Here is a 9,944-nt window from a genome sequence, read left to right as displayed (position 1 = left end):
GCTTGCCCTGATTTCTTGTTGATAGGCCTTTGTGTCCTTTGATAGCTAAAGGGAATGTAACAACCTAAAAGTTTGTGGTAGTATAATTTCAGTAATTTTTATTATTTGAGGGCATTTTTGGAAATTTGGGCATTTAAGTGTAATTACTTAAGTTTAATTATTGTGGAAATTGGACTTTTCATGTCGTATAATTCAATTTGGGAATTAATGGCAGGAATTAATTTTGTTTTGGGAAGAAAAAGAATTTAATAGAATAAAGTTGAATAGGAAAAGAATAAAATAAAATAAATATATATTATTTTATTTTATTTTTATATTTTCCTTTCCTTTCATTTTTCTTTTTCTTTTTCTTTTTCTTTTTCTTTTTCTTCCCTTCACCCTCGTGCTGCCCAAGCCCCCCCTTCCCCCTCCCCCCGCTGAAATTGTTTTCTTCCTTTCCGTTGATTGGACCTAGCCACTCTTCGCCGCCGTCGCTCGCTCGTTCGCCGTCGACCCACTTGGCCACTCCAGCCGGTCATGCGAAGCCAGCCGCCGCGCAAACGTCATTCTACCTACCTCGCACCGCTTCGACCTACAAGCCGCCAGATGTATTTTTTGGTCAACCGTTGACACCAGTCGAAGCTCCGTCGTCGCCGACCCAGCCCTGCACCGCGCTTGCCTCCCACCGTTCGTTGGGTTTTGCCTATTTTCACCACAGGTCGTCCACCCGCACTGCTGTCCCACCTCGCCCACGCTTTTGGGTTGTTCATTTCACTACTGTTTGGCCCACCGACACAGTTCGAATGCCGTTTTGGGGTAAGATCCAGTTGGTTTGGTTGAGTTTCTTGAGGGATTTTAGAGTTGTCCACTAAGTTTTGCTTTGTTTTGTCCATATTTTTCACGGTTAAATGAAGGATGAGATTTGGAAGGAAGGGCGCTGCTGTCCGTTTGGTTCAAGTGAAGAGCAAGCAAGGAATTGGTAAGTGTTACGGTCCTTTTGTTGGTTTCTAGGAACCCACTAATTATTAAATTAAATGGTTGCTTGGTTTCTGGTAGTTTGAAGGTTCCAAGTCATCGTCCGTTGGGATTAGAATCTGTTTAAGAGGAGATTTCAAAGTTAAAATGTTGGGAGTGCTTATGGATCAAGTTTTGTTTAGGTAAGTTAATTGGTGATCGTTGGATTAAATGTGATATGTGTTGGTTTTGGCTTCAAATATTGAATTATGGTGTGTAGTTTTGTGCTAGGGGATTTAATTCGGAGCTTACTTTCGTTGGAGACTTTTTTCTTGGGTTGATTTTGGATTTGATTTCGAGCTAAGTAATCTTACTACTAGAAATGTCCTAGTGCCAGACAATGATAACTATGATTTATTGAGGATTATTGGGATAACTATGATTTATTGAGGATTATTGGGATAACTATAATTTATTGAGGATTATTGGTTAGCATGATGCTATGTATGCCTTCATTGATTGAGGTTTCAAAGGATTGGAACCAAGTATTGATACTTATGATTTATTAAGGATTATTAGTTAGCATGATGTTTATGCATGCCTTCATTGATGGAGGTTTGAAAGGACTAGATGCGCATAGAGATATATGAATGCTAGCACGATTTGAGTATATTATTATTCTTGGAGATTCTGTTAAATCTGAGGATGATGAGATGTATATGTATGTTATAGGACTATGATGACAAAACTTATATGTATGTTATAGAACTATGATGATGAGATGTATATGTATGTTATAGAACCATGTTCTGATACTTGTGATGTAGAGATCGTGATAATGTCCTCACTGATTAGTTAGATGCCTACTAGAGGTTGTGTGTCCTTCGAGATTCACTAGAGGTGGTGCTTTCCTTTGAGATTCACCAGAGGTTGTGTGTCCTTCGAGATTCACTAGAGGTGGTGGTTTCCTTTGGGATCCACCAGAGGTTGGGTGTCCATCAAGATTCACTAGAGGTGGTGGTTTCCTTCACGATCCACCAAAGGTTGTGTTTCCTTTGGGATTCACTAGAGGTGGTGCTTTCCTTTGGGATTCACCAGAGGTTGTGTTTCCTTCGAGATTCATTAGAGGTGGTGCTTTCCTTTGGGATTCACCAGAGTTGTGTTTTCTTCATGATCCACTAGAGGTGGTGTCTAGTAGAGGTAATGGGTATACTTAACTACAGTAGAATCAAAATAAGTTATTAATGTATGAGTCCCATGAGGACTAGAGGAGTTTACGTGTACCACCAGAGATAGGCATCTAGAGGACAATGGAAGTTGAGTATGTTGCTGCAAGTAAAGCAACAAAAGAAGCAGTACGACTCAGAAAGTTCCTGACTGACTTGGAAGTGGTTTCAAATATGCACCTGTTGCTCACTTTATATTGTGATAACAGTGCAACAATTGCAAACTCAAAGGAATGTAGAACCCACCAACGTGGAAAACACATCGAACAAAAGTACCATCTCATCAGGGAGATTGTACACAGAGCAGACGTGATTGTCATGCAGATAACCTCACAAGACAATTTAGTTGATCCATTTAGAAAGGCCCTCTCGGCTAAAGTGTTCGAGGGTCACCTAGTCGGACTAAGACTACGAGATACTTAGAATTGGGGCATGCGGGAGAAATCATGGGTATTTGATGCCCTAATTTATTGTATCTATTCTTTTTGTTTTCTCTCATTGAACTCAATACTGTATATATTTATCCAGTGGCGTTTTAGTCTAAGTGGGAGTTTGTTGGTTTGTATGTCTTAAAACTCACAATTTGTAGATTTAAACATTTTCTATTATCAATAAAGATGGTATTCAACATTTCTTCAATAAAGTTGTTATTGTATTTGTAAATTTCACTCGTAAAGACTAAATCCAATAAATTAAAATCCACAAATATTATATGAATACTTGAACATTATGTGTAGACATAAAAGTGGATCAGGTTCGAGTAAATAGTCAAAATGATCTATAGTATACGAATAAGGTTGAGTGTCTTATTCTAGTAACACAATTGGATGCGGCCCACTTTGTAATTGTTACAATTTGTTGTAAGGCGCTACAAACGAAGTGATCCTGAGTCGTTCATCTATTGGCATGAGGAGTGGGGGCGTTCTATGCAATGAGTTTGCGTAAGATCGGACCAAGAAATAAGTCACTCTTACTTTATAACATTGTCTACTATTTAAGACTGACTATTTTACTTAGATGACCTAGATAACTCGATCTTAATCCTGAGCTAACTATGAACTCCTATTTATTTGGGATTATCCTTAGATTAGCACAGGTGAGGGTTGGCTTAACATTGCTAACTCAATAAGCCTCCCATTTCAAGGGTAAGATCGGGTAGATAGCTGGGAACATAGGGTGCAAGATGGAATTCATGCCTACCCAATTTAAGGACAGGAGGAAAGTTATTCTCTTAAGTGTTGAATCCAGGTCTTAAACAAGGGACCTCACCCTCTCATTGGCCCGAGAATGATCCAGTTTAGTGATTAGATCAAAAACAAATTGTTCATTAGAGAATCAGTGGAACTTAAGGAACAAGACCTAATTTCGGATATAAAACAACATTTGACCCAATCGTTATTACGAACAACCTGTGAAGGGTCGACTTACTGATTATGGTTAAATCAAATGGACACAAATATATCTGCGGTTAGAAGAGTGCAACTATCAAGCTATATTGGTGTGATTCGATAGTTAACGAATATTGATTAATTCGGTCTAAAGAGTTTTAGCCAATATATCTCAAATCGTTGGAGTTCATGATATGTAAGTCCATAAGGTCCCTCTACTAGCTTGTAAAACATGAACACCTTGAATTAGTAAATTGAGTGAATTTAGATGATATCAATTTGAAGTGTTCAAATTGAATTTCAGTTTGAAACGTTCAAATTGAATTTATGGTTTGAATTTGAATAGATCAAATTCAAATTAGTGTTTTTATAATTTGTTGGATTTTATGTCCTAAAATTTGTTGTTTGTAAATAATAAAACTTATTATGAAAATTCAATAAGTTGTTATTGAATATATATATTGCTTATGTCGTTTTAGAAATAAATCCAATAAACAAAAAAGATCCATGACTATTACATGATTACTTGAACTTTATGTGGAGACATAAAAGTGGATCAGCTTCGAGTAAATAGTCATGAATGAGGTTGGGTGCCTTATTCTGGTAATACTATCGGATGCGACCCACTCTGTAGTTGTTACAAAGAGTTGTAATGTGCTACAAGATGTGATCCTAATTCGTACATGTTATGACACGAGGAGTGGGGGTGTCTTGTGCAATGGGTTTGTACAAGATCAGACCACGAAATCAGTCACTCTTACTTTATAACGTTGTTTATTATTTAAGACTGACTATTTCAAAGCGATGACCTAGGTAACTTGACCTTAATCCTGAGCTAACTATGAACTCTTGTTATTTAGGATTATCCTTAGATTTGCATAGGTGGGGACATAGGGTGCAAGATGGAATATATTCTTACCCGCTTTCAGAGATAGTAGAGAGGTTGTTCCTTTAAGTGCTGACTCCCGGTCTTGAACAAGGATCCCCACCCTCTCATTGGTCCGAGAGGGACTCGGTTTGTTGATTGGACCACAAATCAATTGTTCATTAGAGGATTAGTGGGACTTAAGGAACAAGAGTTAATCTCGGGGGTAAAATAGATATTTGACCCAGCCGTTATTACGAACAACCTGTAAAGGGTTAACTTGCTAATAATGGTTATATCGAGTAGACATAATATATCTACAGTGAGAGGAGTGCAATTATGTGCTTTAGTGGAGTGACCCATTAGTTAACGAATGGGGCTACTTCGGTAAAAAGTTTAACCAATTAATCTCAGATCGTTGGAGCCCATGATCTGTAGGTCCGTGAGGTCCCCCTACTGGCTCATAAATGGATTAGCTCTAGAGTAGCGTGATATATTAATTTGAAACGTTCAAATTAGAATTAAGGAAATTAGTATAATATGAGATATAATTACACATTTAATTTTGGAATTAAATGGAATTGGAGAATTTAATTAATATTTAAATATGATTTAAGTACTAAATTCATGAAGGTGGAATTTGTGTAAATTAATTTAATAATTGATATTAAAATAATTAGAATTAATTAAATTGTTTAATTAATTATTTATTATTAGTTTTATTAGAAAATTAATTTATAAAATTAATTTTGTAAAATTAATAAAGTTTTTTTTTTAATTTTTGAAATCAAATTGATTTGGGAAAATCAAAATTGGAATTGAAACAAAATTAGAAAACAAAAATTTTAAAAATGTTGGATTTCTCCACTCACAACCAAGTTGCTCACTTAACATCCACTTCACTCCAGCTTCAATTTTTCAAGCATGAGCTGCACCTCATGCAGTCTTCTTCTATGCATGATTGTCCTGCAATAAATAGAGAAGATGCAAGTGGAAATGAGCATGCATCAGTTGAATTTTTACAGAAAATTTTGAGTTGAAGAAGGTGTTCTTCAAGTGGGTGCAACAGTGCGTTCTTCCCCAAATTCCTTTCATTCAAGCGTATTTTGAGTCCGAAAACTCAATCTAAAGCTCCAAAAGAATAGTAGGGAAGATCTTGAGGTGGTTCACAATAAGATTTCGAGAAGATTTGCAGTTGAATTCGTGATTCAAGAGGTTCTACAAAGGTATTACTTGAAACCCTCTTATTATTGTATGAGTATGCTTTATTTACAGCCAAAATCAATGAATTAGAATGTTTATTGATTCATCTTGCTTCCTCTGCATGTTGTTATACTCCTACATAACTATATTCAATATAATTAATTAACGTTTAATTTATCGAAATTAAATGAAATTGGAGAGTTTATAATATTTAAACATTGATTTAAATATTAATTATATGAATAGGATTCATGTTTAAAATTAGGTGTGTGATTAATTTAATATTTGATATTAAATTACTATTTAATTAATTAAAAATCAAAATTAATTTTCATTTTTATTTCAATATCAGAAATTGAAATATTAGTTTTGATTTTAATTAATTAAAACTATAGATTCAAAATGGAAATTGGAATTTTGAACTTGGTAGTGGATTTTTCCACCTTTTTGGTGAAGTAAGGAGGTGTTTCTCCTAAATTAACACACCTTGCCCGTTAATTCCATGCATTTTGAAGTGACATCGGTTGGTCTCTTGAGTGCCTGCATGAGAAGAAATGATAAAATTCTTCAATTTTGAGATTGAAGAGAGTGACTGCTGAAAACTAGTTTTTGTAGAAATTGTTTTTTTCCTCTCTTCAAACCCATACCAAAAGTTTCACAAATTCAACCCAATTGTGAGGTCCACCACTCTAATTCAAGGTTGAGAATAGTATAGAAGATCTTTTGGTGGTCCACGACTTCAATTTGAAAAGATTACAACTCAAATTCGTGTTTGAAGAGGATCTTCAAAGGTATGTGTCGAAACCCTCTTAATATCCTATGAACATGCTTATTTTGATGTGAAAATTAAAGAATTAGAATGCTTAATGATCCTATTTTCTTCATCTGCCTGTTTCTGTATTCCAACAATTGGTATCAGAGTATCACTTAAGTATTTAATTCGAGTTAATTTTGGCATGGTAGGTGTTTTTTCATTAGTTGTATGAAAATGGTGAACTAATATGGTTTTTTTGAGTTTCAGCATTGAATTCTCTTTAATTCTATTGTAATTCTTATAATTGGCTCTTGATTGATGGACCTTAATATGTGATTAAATGTTTGTAACTCAATTGGAGTCATTAGAATTACAATTAGGTTGTAATTGAAGAAAGAAGTGAAGAAGGCCGAGCAGCAGAAATTGTTTTTTCAACCACTGCCCTAGTAAAATACTCGATACACGATGCCATACTCGATGGTACTCGATGGTATTTTGGTAAATACTCGATGCAAGATAGTACACGATGACATTTACTCGATGCATTTGCCATACTCGATGGTACTCGATGGCATTTACTCGATGGTATTTTGGTAAATACTCGATGCACGTTGTCATACTCGATGTTAGATGGCATACTTGATGCTCATACTCGATGGCATACTCAATGCTCATTGTCATACTTGATGCACGATGGCATACTTGATGCTCGTGCTCGATGGCATACTCGATGCTTGATGACATACTGGATGCTCGAGGGCATACACGATGCTTGATGGTACTCGATGGTATTTTTCCCAGTTCAGCCCAATTGTGAGCATTGGAGGTTCGGTTCGAGAGGTTCGAGTCCAGTTCAAGATAGCTCGAGCGGTCCAAAAGTGTTTTTGAACCAGTTTTTGGTTATTATTGTAATAATTAGACCTTTGTTTGCTTGAGAATGTCAAATCTAACAATCATATCAGTTAGTGTTTAATTATTTATGCATGTGATGTATGTTATAATTAAATAAATTTTGTATGTGCATATAGTATGCTGTGTAGATTTAAAATCCCACCATAGGAAGCATGTTACATGCGTTGAAAGTATGTTATAAGTTGTTATAATATATAGTATGCATGTTTAGGGTTTCAGATGTTTTAATGTGTTATATTAAATCATGAGATATCTGATGAATGTTATTGTTGCAAAAACATGTCTAAAGTTTTATAAGTTGTTATAAAATTGGGTTAGACATTAAAATTCACAACAAAGATAAGTTGCATGCTCACGTAGGTTAACCACTTGTTTTAATAGTTAAAATAGGTCGTTATCTTATAAAACTTGGGTAACAAACTTAACCGGTACATTATTCTGTCTAAGGCTGGGGGTATTTAAGTTGACGGTCTACAAAATACCTCCTACCTGGGGATTATAGCCGAATAATTTAACATTGTTAACTAGTTTTATTAGCAATACATGAGCGATGTGAGGTTTTAAAACTAGTTTATCACCTAAACATCGTAGGCCAAATCCAAATATAAACGTTATACTTGGATAAACACCTAGACTTAGGTTGTTTAATTAGCTAGAACAAACTTGAGTAAAAGTATACGCCAAATGTTAGAACACTTCAGTAGGAGTTTAATAGCATATATGACATATTATTAGAACACTTCAATGGGAATTTGATAACGTATATGATATGTTATTAGAATGCTTCAGTGAGAGATTAATAACATATACAATATATTGTTTTTAGCTCTCTGCGTCCCTAAGAGTTCACATCGAGATTCATGCTTCGCTTCGTGTTGATTATATCTCGACTGCTCCATTCGGAAAGTGTTTGCATGAATCAAGATGTAGGTGAATATGGGAAGTTATTCACGGTAACTTCTCATCGTGAGGTCCATGCAACGCTTTGTGTTGAATATACCTCGATTGCTCCATTCGAAAAGTGTTTGTATGGGTCAAGATCAAGGTGAATAAGGAAAAGTTGTTCATTGTAAAATCAAATATTTGATATATTAATTTCAACTCTCACATCGCTAGAAAGTTCACACCATGAGGTCTATACAATGTTTTACGTCGATTATACCTTGACTGCTCCATTCGGAAAGTGTTTGTATACGTCAAGAACAAAGTGAATGGGGGAAGTAGTTCATAGTAAGTGAGTGAAGGTAATGTGTCAACATATCCTACGGTCTCCTCCATTAGTTTGAACCGTGAGATTCCTATTAGTTTAAGTAGTCTCCTATGCAAGTTAGGTATATCATATACCGATAATCGGGCCAATGTATGGCGAAGAGGAATTGAAAGTTAAATGTCTCCTTTCTATTAGTTTAGTCCTTTAAGTAAACTAAAACTAGGTAGTCTTTTCTTTTATGATTTTGCAAGAAAAAGACCTTTTCTTTTCAAAATAAGCTTCAACCTTTTGTTAGCAAAACTTTGAAATTCTAAATGCTTTCTTATATCCTTACTTCCTCGTTGAGAAAAGAAATGAGAATCGATTCATTGTGTAAAACACCTGAATGTATAAACCACTTGGATGTGAAGATGAAAATGTGCCAACTTGAATAGGTCAATTTTGAGTAAAAGAATGAAACTTAGAATAAACAATAAACAATTCGTTTTTTCTTGAATATACGCATATTTCTAGTTTAGACTTGTTCGGGACGACCAAGAACTAAGTTGGGGGTATTTTGTTAATTTTTTAAAGGATTTATATTTCTATGTTAATTCTCCCAAAAGCGTGTTGATTATTTGCTTTTAATACTAATTTTGTAGGTAAAACGATCCTGGGGGCGTTTAGGAGTCATTTCGAGAAAGAATAAAAAATGACCAAGAAAATCAATAAAGTTGAAGAGAATAAAAAAACTACCAAAATGTCATCGACAAATGCCATCGAATAATGCCATCAGGTTTCAACATCACGACCCTAGGAGAAGTGTCGAGCAACGCTTGAAGATAAAATGCATTTATTTGCTGCAAAATAAGGTAACGTTGCAACGCTCCCCATAGCGTTGCAACGTTTTGCCATTTGACACGATTCATCCTGTACACGTGCATTGCGTAACCAAGCATAAGCACAACATTGCAACATTAGCCCAATGCTTCTTGGCTTTTCTACAATTTAGCGTTGCAACGTTGTTCTTAGTATCGTGATGCTATGCCTACTGATATAAATTTTGTTGTTTCATTTTCAGCGAAGGAGGAAGAAAAACTAAAACTTTTAGAGAGAGACTTCGAATTTACAGAGCTATTCTTGCAAATTTTTAAGAGATTCAATCAATTTATATTCAATCCTTATACCAAATATGCAACTATCAATGGATTTATTGAAGAATTTCATCATCTATAAGTAGGTAATTCTTTTTCTTGGGGAATTATGTAGGTTGGCAATTTCTTGAGACTTTTCCTTGAAATTTCTTTCATGTAATTACTTTCTTTTGGATGTTCTTACTAAGATTTAGAATAAAATTGATTAAGAATGAATTGACAACTCAAGATTAATCAATTTTTGTATGCAAAAATTACATAGTTTTATAACAAAATATTAATTAGGGTTGTAAGATTTAGTAGTCCTGATGGATGTGGAC

General features: G+C 34.9%; 1 long non-coding RNA gene across 5 annotated transcripts; it reads left to right on the top strand.

Moving 5' to 3' along the window:
* Window positions 1-343: 343 nt before the first annotated feature.
* LOC120074690 (uncharacterized) lies at window positions 344-5,638 on the top strand. Of its 5 annotated transcripts, none has more exons than XR_016528140.1 (4): window positions 344-795; window positions 894-958; window positions 1,036-1,136; window positions 5,438-5,638. It is a non-coding gene; the product is annotated as an uncharacterized LOC120074690 (long non-coding RNA). The 5 variants fall into 5 exon arrangements; XR_016528142.1 differs by lacking the exon at window positions 5,438-5,638 and adding an exon at window positions 1,214-1,436 and having other exon boundaries at window positions 371-795; XR_016528143.1 differs by having other exon boundaries at window positions 377-795; window positions 5,424-5,549.
* Window positions 5,639-9,944: the final 4,306 nt, after the last annotated feature.

The sequence above is a fragment of the Benincasa hispida genome, chromosome 3, assembly GCF_027475165.1.
Source record: "Benincasa hispida cultivar pf3 chromosome 3, pf3_genome.v1.1, whole genome shotgun sequence".
NCBI lineage: Eukaryota > Viridiplantae > Streptophyta > Magnoliopsida > Cucurbitales > Cucurbitaceae > Benincasa > Benincasa hispida.
This window is presented reverse-complemented; position numbering and strand designations above follow the sequence as displayed.